This window comes from Micromesistius poutassou (genome assembly GCF_964030765.1).
Source record: "Micromesistius poutassou genome assembly, chromosome: 10".
Classification (NCBI taxonomy): domain Eukaryota; kingdom Metazoa; phylum Chordata; class Actinopteri; order Gadiformes; family Gadidae; genus Micromesistius; species Micromesistius poutassou.
The window spans coordinates 13660594-13667008 of record NC_140280.1 but is presented as its reverse complement, the minus strand read 5'-3'; positions in this window follow the sequence as shown (position 1 = coordinate 13667008).

The window sequence follows — 6415 nt, the reverse complement described above, 5'->3', positions numbered from 1 at the left end:
AGACACACAGGGAGTGAGCGGGATGCCAAGGTGATTAATCCTTCACCACGCCTCCTTCACCCCGCGCATTTCTCCCAAACTTGTTTTCCGTAGTCATCATCGAAGCAGCGAATGTGGGACGCAAACTCTCTCTCTCTCTCCGCCGCCCCAACCTACTTCTCGTGATCTATTTGCAGAACAAAAACCGTGCACTTCTCCTGAAGAGAATAAACTCGGTTCTCACCCCGTGCCGGTCGTTATTTTATAACAAAGTATTGATGTTTGGGGTCAAGAAGGGTCGGTCAACACTCACCAAAGGTGTCTGCTAACAAGGACTTCAGGTGAACTCTGTTGCTGCTGCATAAACACGTCCACGTGCCCATGGTAACGGGCTCATCGCCAGACACATCCCATGATCCTCTGCTCACCGCAGGTGCTGCAATAATCATCGTTATCATGATTAGCGCTATTGGGAACATACGGAAAGTCATGAGAGCCTTAAAAGTTGACAAAAGATGAAAATCGCTTCAAACACCTTCTCCCTATCAACACCAGTTCCCCCAGAGTTTTAGGAAAGCTCATGAAAGGGCACGTTCCCTACTTCTCCTGCAGCTCGGAGCACCGAGCACCTTGAGGCAACATGCTCCTAACTGCCAGGAACATCTTGAAACCAGGCAATTTAAAGTGTGAGTTCTAGTGCTACCTGCTGAAACGTTTTGGAGCAACCGTTTTTTTTCCTTCGAGTCTGCGGCTAATTGGCGCGACGGCTCCGCTCCCTGAGAGCGGCGGAGGGCCTGTGGGGAGGAGCTTTCCCCCGCCTCCTCTCCCCAGACTTCTTCATCTCTTTATAATTAATTGTGTCTTTAAAAGAACAAAATGTAAATACGTCGCCGACACGCCGCCAATTAATTTTTCATTCCCCGTGCCTTTCTCGAGCGGACGCGCCCTTTCTCGAGCGAGTGGGAGAAGTTAAACATTTCCGGGGGGGGGGCGTCAGGAAACGCGTTAATTGTGTCCCTCTTGTTCCTCCGTTGAACACGTCGTGAACGTGACATAACAGCCGCAACGCCGTGAACCCCCGGTCCGTCTAATCAATCCCCTCAGCTTGGAGCCGCCAGCCCAGACTGGGAGGAGAGGAGACGTTAAGACATGACGGCCCGTGTCTCCGCCCGTTCTTTGATCAGGCGGAGCAGGGCTCTGTTCCCGCTGAGCAGGAGGGAATAAAGGGAGCACTAGAGAACCGCCACAAAGTACACATGTTCTTCACACACACACACACACACACACACACACACACACACACACACACACACACACACACACACACACACACACACACACACACACACACACACACACACACACACACACGAGTTAACCACCCATCTGGTCTCCCCCACACATCCCCAAAACCATCCATATATACACACACCATCAAAATCATTATGGCCCCTAGAAAACAAGGCCAAGTAAACGCATTGCCAGACAAAGCTATTCTACTCACATTCATATTTTGATGGCGGCTCTTTGCCGAATGTAGACCTGGCCAGAAATCATTCAATTATTTGTTCATATGAAAAAAAAAAATATTTGAGTTAGAATTCGGATGAACCGGTAACCGGACCCCAAACAACAACAAAAATAAATCAATGCCACACTATGAGCACAATGCAGCCGATGACAAACACTTCCCCGATAAACATCATTCTCCCCGTCTTGGTGCAATCATCCCCCAGTGTTTGTGCGTGCTATTCTTTGTGCAACACGTGGTGTCCTCGAGAGAGAGAGAGAGAGAGAGAGAGAGAGAGAGAGAGAGAGAGAGAGAGAGAGAGAGAGAGAGAGAGAGAGAGAGAGAGAGAGAGAGGCGACGGCGACTCTTGCAATGAGCTCAAGTGGGATTTCAGCAGGGCTCTGCTTTTATTGCCCCAGAGTAATCAGCAGCAAATAGAACTCAGAAGAGCCCCAGGTAAGTTTGTGTGTGTGTGTGTGTGTGTGTGTGTGTGTACCAAGCTAAGTGCATTACGGCCTCATTTAAAGGTCCCATGACATGCCACCAGGTGTGGTGTGATTAGCCGTTACAAGCCGTTTTGAAAATCTGTGATGTCATAACAGACAGATTTTCAAAACGGCTTGTAACGGATAATCACACCACACCTGAGGGGTATTCCATCAACCAAGCTAAAGGCAAAGCCGGGCTTATTTTGCTTAGCCTCGCTACTTTCAGTTAGAGTTGCGTTCCATTAACGTGACTTAAGGGAATCTCCGCTAAGTAACCATGGCAATTTATCTGACCAAACTAACCTGGTCGGTAGCAGGCTAGCTGTCAGGTTTACTTGAGCGGTGTTTCAGAGAAGGCCATCTGTTGGCAACAAGTGTACCATCAGAAGGTTCCGCCAAGCCTAGTCCTCACGATTGTGTCATAAATTTATATAAATGAAGTACAAACAGCCTATATTTCCACTAAGGGTCTAAGATTAAATTATGCACATAAAATAATTAAATTAATTGCTATCTATTGTTATCGTGAATATTTTCTCAACACATTTTTATACAAGTCTGTGTTCTACCGTAATCGGGAACATTGGCTTAATTTTGTAATTCCCTTTATGTCAGAGAAAGTAGGCCTAACAATTTACTTTTTATATAATAAATATGTCTTACAATTTCCCCAGAACCCAAATATAACTTGCCCAATTTCTCAGTAATCCTAAATTACTAATTACGTGGGGATTTAACCCCGGACAACCGGGTGCAAGTTCAACACGTTACCTCAAGACTATCTCCCTGGTTACAAATCCATGGTCAATATTCAATTAAAATATGTTACGCTTAATACTACTTATGCATTTGACAGATCTGCGATTTTTTTGCCAGGCGGCCTCCCTGTTTTTATTAATGGTTACGGTGTTCCCTTTTTGAGTTATTATATGCTTGTACTCCTCATAGACCTCCACAAGCAGCTTCTGTTCGTCGCTGGAAAAAGATCCCACTTGGTCCTTTTCGGACATTTGATCCATGATTCGACATTCACATTGCTGGTTACATATCTTGAGAGCATGCGTAATCCACGATAACGTCAGCCTGGTTTGAACTAACCTGAGCAAGCCGCGGCTGAATTGCGTTGATGGAACGGCTTTAGCCTCAAGTGGAAGTTGGCGTTCGTTCTAACTGGGCTTTATCAACGCAGCCTTCGTTAGCGACTTTGACATACCCCCCTGGTGGCATGTCATGGGACCTTTAAGTTTACTACTCTACTACCACCCTCTTGGGCATGCTTAGAAGCGTTAAGAAAAGCGATGATGTCTGTTATTTCTGTCTTTCTTTATTTTCAACAAACGCTGTGTTGACACCTGCTCCAACAACTCCTTTTGTACAATTTCTTTACTGGCTTCCAATTGTTTGTTACGTCTTTTGATTTTATTCTGGCACAAACAGTTAATTGTGCACAGTTCTCTTTCTTGTCAAGGACTGACACATAAACGCACATCACAAGCGGACTATTCATAGAATGGTAATTGCTGGTTACAACAGCAAACACCGCCAAGGCTGCAAGGGACTGAATAAATGTGTTGACAAAGTTGATGTGCCAGCCTGTTGACTGTATACTTCCAACACAGTTGGTTTTGAAATGCAAAACAAACATGGGACACGGCAGGAATAATGTTTTTACTGTGAACTTATGATTGAACTTATTAGCTGTTTTGTATTAAACCAAGAGCCTTATGCAGCGTTGCTTATCATAATAACTGAAATGGGAAATGCCTGGGAACCAGATTGGGTTTAAATTTGTCACGATTTTGTATTCAACATCTCCCTGGTTGGTTCATGAACAAGCCCACAGCACTGAAAAACATAATTAAATCTGTGCACACAAGTTGCTTTTGTTATTCAAAGAAAATAATCGACATAAGAACCACAACAGTGATTATTTTCACTGCTGTGATACTGTTATAATAACCACTGGTAATTCTTAAAGTGTTCATGAAGGAAGATCTTGATAAATTAATGTTTAATAATCATCCAATTAGGGAACTGTGAGTGAGAGAGCATGTATGTTATTTCTGACCTTTCTGTAGTTGCTGTTACTGTATCGAGCCACCATGAATGTGTGACTGCTACCCCTCAAATATCCTGGTTTTGGGTTTCTCACTCCTTTTCTCTCAGTTGTGCTCATCAGTTGCTTCCTCCTAACACACATGAAACAAATCCCATCTAATTGGACCTTCTGATTGGCTTGGGCATCTCGTTAACGTTTATTTTCCACTCTGCTACCTTGCAGACTCTAGTGTCGATATTCAGTCCAGTTCGATGGTAATTATCGGAGGGATCGGGGTAACCTTACAGGCCCTCTCGTTGACATGGAGACCTGGTGGTGCCCTCCATGAACCCTTTTGTCGTTGAGCAGACACTTGAATCTCAGTGAATCGAGATTGATGCCATTACATCTTTTTACATTTTACATTCATTCATTCACACTTTCAGACAACCACGCAGGGTGACAGCCAGCTCGTCAGGAGCAGTCAGGGTGAGGGGCCTTTCTCAGGCTGGTTTTACACGACAACGCTCCTGGGTGAAACTGACAAAATATTTTATCAGATGTGCCTTTTGTTTAGACGGCGACAGCGTTTTCGGGGCTTATAACGCAAAAAAATGAACCCACCCTCCAGAGTGGATATCTTAAAAACGCTCCACCGTTGCGTTTCCGTCTAAAGTAGTGATGGGTCGTTCGCGAACGAGTCGGCTCAAAGAGCCGGCTCTTTTAAGTGAACGATGGGAGTCGGCTCCCGAACGCGAGCTGTTGTCTTTTTTGTTCTCCCGCGCTACGGGTGCTACATGCATGCATTCTACGCATGCTATGCGTGTCACGGCGCATGCATGGCAGCCAGCAACCAATCACGAGAACAAGCAGCGAGGGGCGGGGGATTTTGATGCGTGATACACGTTGCCTGTGACTGACAGGAGGACAGAGGACTGAGACAAGGAAAAGAAGCAGCATTTGGATGCATTTTGTCGCACGTGTCAAAATTAGCGTCGGAATTACAGCATGGCACCATTATAAAAGGTATACAGTAAGCGGTAATATGAAGAGTCGTTTGGGAGCCGAAAGAGTCAGCTCTTGTTGGTGAGCCGTTCCAAGAGATCCGGTTCACTAAAAAGAGCTGAAATTCCCAGGGGGGTTCCCAAGGGTTAACGCAAAAGTTGTGCTCTGAGCTGCTCACGCTGGCTCTCGTCCCGTACGCGTTTACGTCACATCCACGTGCAGTACAGGCAAACCACAACGAACATGTCGGATTTCACACACTTTTGCGTCACCGTATGCACGCAGATTTCCACCCAAAGACGCTCGTCTAAACGCGGAATGAAAAGTGGGAACGCAACGCCACTTTTGCGGCTTGTGTTCAGACCGCTGTTGTGTAAAGCCAGCCTCAGGTACACCTCGACACTCAGCTATGGGATCGAACCAGCAACCTTCCGGTTACCAGTCAACCCACTCTACCTCCTGCAGCTTGACGAGACGTGTTACTTGTTCCTATAAGAAACAAATAAGGGTGATCTTAATTAGGAAGGCCTTCAGGTAGACAGCAGACGTGGGTGGGGAATCAAACCCAGTAGCATTTGCGTGGGAGGCGTACACCGTGCACTATCCTGCACAGAGTAGCGTAGGACTCGGCCACCTGGCTCTACCTCCTGCAGCTGATTGTAGAGAAGATGTGTACGCGGCGTCCGTCTCTTCTTGCCGTCCACGACAGCTCTGTCTGCTTGACTTATTGAAAGGACAGCAACGGCTCATCGCCTGTGAGCCTCAAAGCCCCCGTGTCTCATTACGATGAATGTCATCATGAGGGCTGTCCGCGCGGGGTGGGGTCGGCCATTGCAAGTGATTCTGAAGGTCATTGGTGCCGCACTGCATTTCATTTGGTTCCATTGGAGGGCTTCTTTCCACTCAACAGGTCAAACTAATACCGTACTGGTTTGAGAATAAACTGTGCGGTGTGAAATTGTCATTTGTGTTCTGTATTAGTGTTTTTCATGTCTAATTAATTTAGGCTTCATCTCCTGGTTTGAATGCTTTTTTAAAACTCTTTATTCCATGAGTGCAGGTGCTTTGTGAGTAAACAATTGCTTATCTAATCAATACCAGCAGGCAACTTGGGTACACCAGAAATGTATACACCTTTAATTTCTTCTGCGCTCATAGAAGTCCATTCACGTAGAACTCGTTGTAGCCGTCGACAGCTACACAGGCGCTTTCTTTCGTGTGGCAACAGCGCCCTCTGGTGTACGCAATGCATTTGGGACATTGCCACGTTAAGGCCTTTTCACTAAAGTAGACTTCATTGAATTGGACTTTCCTTAAAGGTAATAATGGCACTACTTCACTGTGTTTAAGATTGCCAAACCTGTGTTGGTTCATTTCAATCAGAGGGAGAGGTAC